Source organism: Aplidium turbinatum, chromosome 12, assembly GCF_918807975.1.
Source record: "Aplidium turbinatum chromosome 12, kaAplTurb1.1, whole genome shotgun sequence".
Taxonomy (NCBI): Eukaryota; Metazoa; Chordata; class Ascidiacea; order Aplousobranchia; family Polyclinidae; genus Aplidium; species Aplidium turbinatum.
Genome location: NC_137483.1, coordinates 17,254,504 through 17,264,714, shown reverse-complemented (window position 1 = coordinate 17,264,714; position 10,211 = coordinate 17,254,504).

Below are 10,211 nucleotides of genomic sequence, written 5' to 3'. Positions count from 1 at the left end.
GCATACGGTGTATAGTTTTTCGAACGTTTGCATTTACGCTGACGGCGTCAATATTTTTTGTATACGCGTACATTACTTCAAGCTTGATTGATTCTATTCTTTGAAAGGCGCAAGAATTAGGGTGCCGGAAAGACACTCTGGTAGGCTATGTTTGGTGGCCGGAAAAATAAAGGAGCACAAAGACCTGAAGTTATATCTGCATACAGGTTTATGGATCGATAGGATTTCGATAAACTTGTACCTAAATACATTTACCATCAATAACCTTATAATTATCTGCATCTGATTAACTGTTTAAATAAAATGACACAAGAACAACTGAAGAACATTGTCAAAACAACACTAAAGGATGAAAATGTGCTGACAATAAAAAATTTAGCTGACAATTGTACTTTCATAGACTCAATTGTAAATAAATTATATCAGCTCCTTTCTCAGGATGACAAGTTTAAACAATCAATATATGAAGCTGTAAAAATAGATTTTCAGAAAGACGTGGAAAAACAAAGTCAACAAATTAATAACACTGCAAAAGACGTCAAAAAGGACATCAACAAACTGAAAGAAGAGCAAGAAAAGATTGAGCAATATTCTAGAAGAAACTGTCTCCTCTTCCATGGTATTCAAGTCAGCGAAAACGAAGACACGGATAAAAAAATTGAAGACTTTTGCAGCAGCAATCTTGGTTTTGATCTTCGTAATCATGAGATTGACAGAAGCCACCGTCTAAAAGGCACACCAAAAAAAGTTGGAAAACCTCGCCCAATTATTGTGAAGTTTACATCTCATAATGTGAAACATGAAATCTTCAGAAGAAAGAAAGCTCTTAAAGGAAAACAACTACTAATCACGGAATCATTGACCCAGGAACGAATGAAAATAATCAATCAACTACAGAATGAAAAAATGAAAGGAAATATATATGCATATTGGACAATGGACGGTAATATTTTCTATTCAAAAAGTGAAGACAGAAGCAAAAGGTATTCTTTGTTGCCTTTTCAAACCCTTGCTCTCAATTAACTTTAATACTGTTACTGTATGCTACATTTAATCTTCGTATAATTATGTACTGTTTTAAAAGTTAAATGATGGTACAAGTTTTGATGAAATTGCCTTGACCAGTCCTGTTGAAGGTGCCATGCCCTTAAAGTACCCATGTAGTAAATGTTTCAAACCCTGTAAATCTAACCAGAACTCTTTGTGCTGTGATGTTTGTAATGAATGGATACACTTAAAATGTACCTATATGAAATATGAAGACTTTGTGTCCCTTGGGGCTTCCACTGATCCATATTTTTGCTGTCAATGCTATCCAAATATGTTTCCTTTTACTTCAGTACCTACCTGTGAACTAACTAGCTTATTTTCTGATCAATCTCATCCCAATGTAAATGATTCATCCAAAAGATTACCCCAAAAATTTGACTCTAATTACTGCAAACCAGATTGTTTAATAAAAACAGTTGATTTAAATTTGGAAAAAGCTTTTACACTACTGCACATAAACATTCGAAGCCTTTCAAAAAACTTTGCTAGTCTGGAAGAATTATTGCTTCAGCTGCAAGTAATGCCTGATGTGATTGCAATATCAGAAACAAAACTTCAGCAATTTACATTCTTTCAACTTTCGCTACCTGGATATAACTTTGTGCATAATGATTCCCCAACCTCAGCTGGAGGGGTAGGTTTGTTTATTAATAAAAATTTTGTCTTTAATATCATCATCATCATAATCCATCGTCGGTTTGTTCCCCACTAGTGGGGGTGGCCGATTGTTTCCGCGCAGCAATTGTTTTAATCCCTTTTCTCCATTTCACCCTGTCCCTTGCATCTTCCTCCTTCAGTCCGACTTTTTTAAATTCATCCTTCACTTGTTGTTTCCACGTTCTTCTTGGACGACCGCGTTTCCTCTTCCCATCCACCTTTAGATCTAGTGCCTTTCTAAGAAAACTTCCTTCCTCCCTCCTTATCACATGTCCATACCATCTTACTCCATTTGCCCTTGCCAGTTGGTCTATGGTCTCTCTCATCTCTAGCATATCCAACAATTCTTCAGTCCTTTTTTCCCTTCTCGTTTTCACCCCACACTTTAATATAAACAACGATATTAGGTTTGATGTTACTGGTTGTGAAAACCTATGGGTTGAGCTACAACTGGCAAATCAAAAGAAGTTGGTCTGTGGTGTAATATACAGACATCCAACTTATGACTTTAGTGAATATCAAAGTCACCTGTTAGCATCAATAGATAATTTGAATCAAAACAACAGCACTTATTACATATGTGGTGACATGAATATAGATTTACTAAAGATAGAACACAACTTAAAAGTTAAAAATTACTGGCAGTGCTTAGAAAGTGCTGGTTGTAGCTCCCTAATTAACAAACCAACAAGAATTTCATCTCACAGCTCCACTCTCATTGATCACATCTACACAAACGATGAAGTTCATAATAAGAAAGCTCATATACTGCTAAGTGACATATCCGATCATCTTCCAATTATTACAATAATAAACTTGACTAAACCAAAATGTAATGCACACACTAGTCTCATTCGTGATATAAAAAAATTTAATCCTGAACAGTTTCTGTGTGACCTTGATGAAAATCTGAAAAAAATGACTGATATTAATTGCACTTCTGTAAATACCTCTATGAGCAAATTCATTAGCATATTTGAAACAGTCTTACAAAAGCATGCACCACTAAGGAAACGTACCCGTAAAGAAAAAAAATTAACAGGAAAACCTTGGATTACTAAAGCAATCTTGGTGTCTATTAAGCACAAAAACAAACTATTTCAGTCAAGGTTAAAAGTAAACACTATCGAATCATTAAATGAATACAGAGTGTACAGAAACAAACTAACACATATTAAAGAACAAGCTAAAAAAATGCATTATAGCAGATTAATTCATAGCACTCATCATAACACATCTAAGCTATGGCAAACAATAAATGACATAACAAAATTTAAAAAAAGTTGTAAACTACATACACCTACAAGTATCAAGAAGGAAGATGATGAAATCATCTCTGATTCTACTGCTATTGCAAACTCGTTTAATGAATACTTTGCTAACATAGGCAATAAAATGGCATCAAAAATTTCTGCTCCATCTCAAGATTGTTATCATGACCCTGTCTCAGTTATTCCTAACCACCCTAAAACATTTTTTCTTAAACCTATTACCACAGAAGAAGTATCAAAACATTTAAAAAACTTGAATGCAAATAAAAGCACTGGGATGCATGGAATACCAATAAAGTTTTTAAAAATGTCCTCTCCAATCATTTCTCCAATCTTAACTACCTTATTTAATGAATGTATTGTACAAACCACGTATCCAGACCAGCTTAAAGTAGCTCAAATTGTACCAGTTCACAAGTCTGGTTCATTTAAAACCTGTAAAAATTATAGACCTATATCACTTGTCTCCCCAATTTCTAAAATATTTGAAAAATGCCTCTATGAACGGATTTACAGTTATTTTGACAAATCAGATCTTCTGACTTCATGTCAACATGGTTTCAGGAGTGGTCATTCTACCTCACTCGCTGTCTCTCACATATACGATGAATTTATTTCAAATATATATAGATAAAAAAAACATAACTTGTTCAATATTTCATGACCTTGCAAAAGCATTTGATACAGTAAATCATGATATCCTAATCAAGAAATTACAAAGATATGGAATACGTGGACTACCTTTGAAACTATTAGAAAGTTATCTCACACACAGAAAGCAATACACAATAATTAATGGTATGGCATCAGGTCTGCGCAGTGTAACATGTGGTGTTCCACAGGGCTCCACTCTTGGACCGTTGTTATTCATTATTTACATAAACGATCTTCCTTCCATTTCTTCTTTCCAGGTGAGCCTTTTTGCTGATGACACCAATTTAACTATGTCCAACAAAAATCTTTCTTCTCTAGAACAAAACGTCAATACAGAATTAATCAAAATTGACAACTGGATGAAAATGAACAAGCTCTCCATTAACTACAACAAAACTGAGTACATGATACTAACTAAACAAAAGCTCGATGTAAGGATGCACGTTACGATAAACGGAATTACATTGCAAAAAAAAAAGTGTATTAAATATCTTGGTGTATTAATTGATGATTCTCTCAACTGGAAATGTCACATTCAAAATGTTTGTAAAAAACTTGCTAGAGGCTCCTGGGCCATTCTTCAACTTAGAAATTATGTGGATACTAACACACTGAAGACTGTGTATTACAGTCTTATATATTCTCATCTTCAATAGCCTACTGCATATCCAGCTGGGGTGGAGCTTGTGACAATGCGCTGGATCATTTATTTAAGCTGCATAAAAGAGTTGTTAGAACCATGACATTCAGCAACTATACAGCTCACACATTGCAACTCTTTCAAAAACTACAGCTGTTAAATATACAAGAAATTTATAAACTAGAGATAGCAAAATACATGCACAGAGTCCATTTAAATATATTACCAGAAACGGAATGTAATATCTTCCACAGACTATCTGAATGCCACTCACACAATACGCGCCAATCATCCAGCAGTAACTATTTTGTTTCAAGGGTGCGTACTGAATTAGGTAAAAGGCAGATGTTAATAAGGGGTCCTAAAGTGTGGCATGAGGTCCCAGGTGATCTCAAAGGTCTTTCTCCAACTTCTTTTAAAAGAAACTTTAAGCACTACCTTCTTGATTTAAACGCCACTGTTGAATAATAACTGTTTTGTCTATATAATTACATTATTCTATTTGCTCATCTCTTTGGTATACGTTGCTTTTTATCTTTTTTACTGATTAAAATTGTCGATTGATATCTCTTAAACTCCACTCACAATTAATTCATTCAGTAGCACGGTAAACCTGCTTAGTTTGTTTGCTTTTTTATTTTTTTTCTCTTTTGCATAATGAAAACATGTGTATCTGTATCACCAAATGCTTGATTTTCTTTTTTTGTATGTGTGTTTGTGTATTTACTGTATATATGTTATTTAGGCCTACATCACCAAGCTTGAGGTGGCTGCTGACTAGATGACCGTTTGGTCTTTTCGCAGTCTCCTCGTCATATGACACACAACCGATTATTATTGTATACTTTGTATTCTTTTCATGTTTGTGTTTGTGACAAATAAATGAACTGAACTGAACAGATACTAAAACAAATCAAATTTCAACAGCTTTGCTAAAAGGGTATTCCCCTTTATAAAAATCCGCTGGGAGTGATAAAATAAAATTTTGAATACAAAACAGAGAGGCTTATTTTGCATGAAACACAAAAAACAAATCATTTTACAATCTCATGGGTTTTTAAAATAAACTTTTAACATAATTCAAGGAAAAAACGACTATTTACGAACAAACGTATTTTTGATACCAATAATAACAAGTATAGCCTGCTGTAAATGGTAAATACAAATCACTTTTTGATGTCCCACTGTCATTCATGACTATGACTTTTCAAAGAAAAAATGCAATAAAATTCAGTGATAAAAATGGTAATTGAAACAAAAACTGTTGATACTTAATTTTTGGGAAGCAACTGACTTAATGCAGCTTTTCGCTACTTCTTGTCTGTTATTGAATTTAGTTTTTCCAAATTAATTATGGGCTAACCTACTTGTAGGCAGAGGTGGCAGTAGCGCGCTATACTTTTGTAGCGCCGCTACTTTTTTGGTGAAAGTAGCGGTAGCGGCGCTACGTTTTGGTTGGAGTAGCGGCTGCAGTAGCACCGCTATGTTTTTTCCAAAGTAGCTGTAGCGGGAGAGGCGCTACTTTTTTCAGTCGCACTTCAGCTACCCGCTACTTTTTAATTTAAAGTGAAAAAATACTCGTTTTTTTTGGCACTTCTGGCGTGGTCAAGCAGCTATATTATATAGTCCATGGCCTATAATATAGCCGTTGATATAGCCTAGGTTGCCGACCATTGATATAGGCCCTATATCAACGGTCGGCAACCTGCGGCTCCGGAGCCACATGCGACTCTTTTATCTCTGCGCTCTGGTTCACGCGGATGCGCTATGCAATGAAGGAAGTTCAGGAGCAGAAATCACATTAACTGCGTGAAATAAATCATTAAAAGAATATGTGTATGTTTATATCTGACCATGAACCGATAAGTTGTGTTTCCCAGTCACGTTAAGAGTTGACAGCTGTTGGAATGGTAACTAGGCTACAAATCAGTTCTACAGGGTGCGGCTAAATAACTCGAACAAAAGGCTTTCCTGTAAGCGTTAGGTTTTTGCTGTAAGCAGTCAATTAGATGGTGCGGCTCAGAGCAAGTTTTAGTTTGATGGAGACGAGATCAAATGGCTCTTTCGATCAATGCTAAAGGTTGCCGACCCGTGGCTTATATAATTGGTTTGGTTGCAAAGTTTCGGTCTTTTGGGAATCTCGTTTTCTGATGTGGAGCTGCGATCAAGGTAATTGCTGGTATTATCTAGCAATTGTGGACGCCTTTTTTTCGGACAGGAGCAAGTCCTTGAGCTTTTCGAATACCGAGTTAAAACATCTGTTCATTAAATGCAACACCCCCATTCCTTCCAGTGCTGCGGTGGAGAGACTTTTCTCTGTTGGAAAAGATGTGCTTAAGCCAAAGCGGGCAGGACTTATCCTAGTTGTAGCGATCGGGGACAGTTTGCCTGTTTAAATTGCGTAGATCACAGCATAATCTGTAAGGATCAGCGCTACCAGCTGGTTTAGCAACGAGGTGAAGTGCACTGCTATAGTTTGATTCACTTACCTCCAGTATTCCATTTGTTGATTTCTGACTTCACCCAATTGTACTTTGCCGACGGTTTGGTCGAGCGTTTTCACCGCGTGCTAAAAGATTCATTGCGTATGCAAAACCACCCAGAAAAGTGGTCAGAAAATTTGCCAATCACGTTACTTTCACTGAGAAACACTGTAAAGGAAGATTTAGATTATTTAAGTATGAGTTTAAGTATGAGAATGGTTTATTTATAAATTGAATAATAAATTGAAAATATAAGATGAAGGCTGTCCAACTGCCTGATGAAATTTCTATTTATCTAATTTAGCTAGTTTGGCTAAATTAGATAAAAATCTGCAAGTAACTTGGTAAATCTGCCTGTAAATTGGTAGCGATAGCGCGCGCTATTTTGGCCCAAGTAGCGGTAGCGCGCTACTTTAAAAGTAGCGGGTGCCCACCTCTGCTTGTAGGCTACCGTTGGGAACCGTAATTATTATTTTTACAACAAACACACTAAAACAAATTCTTTCCCTTATTGTGTGATCGGTGACTAGATGTCCGCTGCCGTCCTGCTGTGTTAAAAAAAACAACTTTTGAAGCTTTCCTCATCAAACGAAGTATTGCTTTGATCTTCTTCCGGATGAGCTAGGTTGTTGAAATTTCAAATCAAGTGATAGAAGGTGGCACGCATTTCGTTTTGGACTTCACAAACGGGATATTGAGAGTGAAATATAATCAGTAATTTATTTCTCTTCGGCACATTTAAGCATTCGCACTTGGATATAAAAAAAACAGCGAACTGTTTTTTTACGGTTGGTCCTTTTTATTGCACGTTTTGTTTTTCGAATTAAGTTGTTTGCAGTTTTCCACTCCCCTGTCCGTGATTTCCACTGGTGAGAATTTGCTGATCGCCTTCAAATTTAAGTGATGACATAAAACTTGGGAGCTCGATCTCATAAATTTGTTTTTTTAGTTTTCCGGTGAAGACTGCAACAATTTTTTTGTTATAGGCTACAAACAGAGGTGTGCACTGGGCAGTAGCGGGCTACAATTTTGTTGGAGTAGCCGTGCTACCTTTTTTCAATGTAGCCTACGGCAGAGCTAGTGGAAAGGCGCTACTACGCTTCTTTCATTTGCACTCCCGCTACTTTCTAAATTAAAGTGAAAAAATGACTTGTTTTTGGAGTTTTTTTATGGCAACAATGCGTGAAAAAAAACAAAGCAGAAATCATTCGACGATTATAGGATTGGGAAACATTAAGCCACGTTGATGCCGACAAGAGTGACACCAACACCAGTCACGACTTCAAAGATAAATTTTTTGATGTGTAGTTGCCATCGTATCAAACATCAGTAGCCTTCAGATACGAAAAGTCAATTATGGAGGCCGTTTTTTCAGACAGAAGCAAGTCCTTGTGCCGATTTGGAACGTAGAAAAGTTATTATAAGTAGCCTACACTCCCATTCCTTGCATTGCAGTGTATCGGTAGAGAGATTTTTCTATTGGAAAAACCGTGCTGAAGCCAAAGCGGGCAGGGTTCAGCAAATCGCATTTTGAAATTGACTGCTAGTGTTTTTGAAAGGTGTGTGGGCACCTACAACGACGTTGAAATGGCAGTATATATAAACGAATATCATTCGTTTTCAAGATCATTTTGACACCATAAAGTAGGCCTACTTCCAGGGGCGCCGGAAGCGGGGGGGGGGGGGGCGGATGCCCCTCCTGCCCTCAATTTTTCTGCAATGTCCGACAACATCGAATCGACATAAAAACGACAATATTGCCAGTCGACATAAATTAGCACTTCGGATTAAGACTTTGTTAAAATAAACGTCAGGAATTACAAACAAGACTTACACAGCTGGTGATCGCAGATGGATATATTCCATCAATAACAAATATTCCCGCACAATGCAACAGTGGCGATTATGACGCGCGACCTAATTTTGCGTCACTCTTTGATACTACATATTTTCGTCAGTCAATCCACGATCATTCTATTGTAAAATTAAATAATTGGCTAGAAGAGACCGGTGGCCAAACTTGGCCGATTGAGGAGGTAGCACCGGCAGTCATTCAAGCACTAGTTAGCGGCCATGGCTGCTTTAAGGCTTGACAGTAGTGTTACCGCCGCTGCTCGCCTACTTAATTTTAGTGGATAGTCTGGTAGATCAGTCGTCAACCTGTACCTAATTATTCCTGACTTGACACCCACGCTGTCTTAAATACCACACTCAGTTAAATCACCATAAGGAGATGGGTAACACAGTATAATTGTGGCTCAAGCCTATGATGTAAACACTTAAAGGAATAACAATGACCAACTTAATTCGAGTGATGAGGTTGATGAAAGGATTACCAATTATTGAAACAACCAGTCTAGTAATTAAGAGACAGCAAAAATACGTCCTAACTCTAGCGATGTCAGTATCTAAAAGACAGTTCCAAAGCGACCGCGAGATGACGTCACGAGATTAATTGATCGACAATCGATAAAGAATTTAACAGTTGCAAGAACGCTCAGATATGAAGGGGATCCGTAACAAGTAGGTTACATCATTATAATATAGCATGATGCCCTTCTTTGTATACCGGACACTTGTAGGCTATCATTACTCAATACATAGTGAGCTGATAGATTAGCATTATCGCTATATCTATCTTAAAGAATTGGCCTTTTAGTAAACAAAAGTGCCATTTTTTCGTAATCTTGCCCCCCCCCCACTCAAAAATCGTTCCGGCGCCCCTGCCTACTTCCTGTGCAAGTTAAGACAAAACTTGCGCTACTATTAAAGTACCGGTAGCGGATGCCTACCTCTGCATATAGATGAGTAGAATAAGCAGTAACGGAAGGCAACGCACCCACATACCTAAATACAATAGTGAAAAATTGAACAAAATCTTGACAGAAATTTAGGAATTACACGAGATGCATCATTTTAAGTTGCTTCTGTTCTAGCCCTGTTTTTGAACTTCCGATACCTGGTAGGCCTGAACGTCATTCTTAGCTAACTTAATGCACATTAACTGCCAACAAAAGATGAATGTTGGAACAGTTGGTCACACGTTCTAGCACTTGCTCCACATAAACAAGGTTTTCAACTTTTGGAAGGCTACCAATTTATTTTAAAACGTATTCTGACACCGAATGTTGTTTGATAACTACCGCCATCTACCGCTTAGGCTAAACTTCCAAAACTCAATAATACCTGTCAATCGATGAAAGACCCTTGGAAGAAAAAATAAAATTAAATGGATCTCGAGGCTTCAAATTAGGCAGAGTGACTTGTCACAACTCTGTAGCCTACTATATCCAGAAAAGTTCTTCAAAACAAAGCAGATAATTATCTTCGCAAAAATTATGGCCAATTGAAAATGGATACAACGTTTTGTGTATTATCCTACCACTTTCACCACAAACCAATATCTTCACAAAGCATGACAAAAGAAAACATCGACGAGGTAAAAGCACTCTCAAA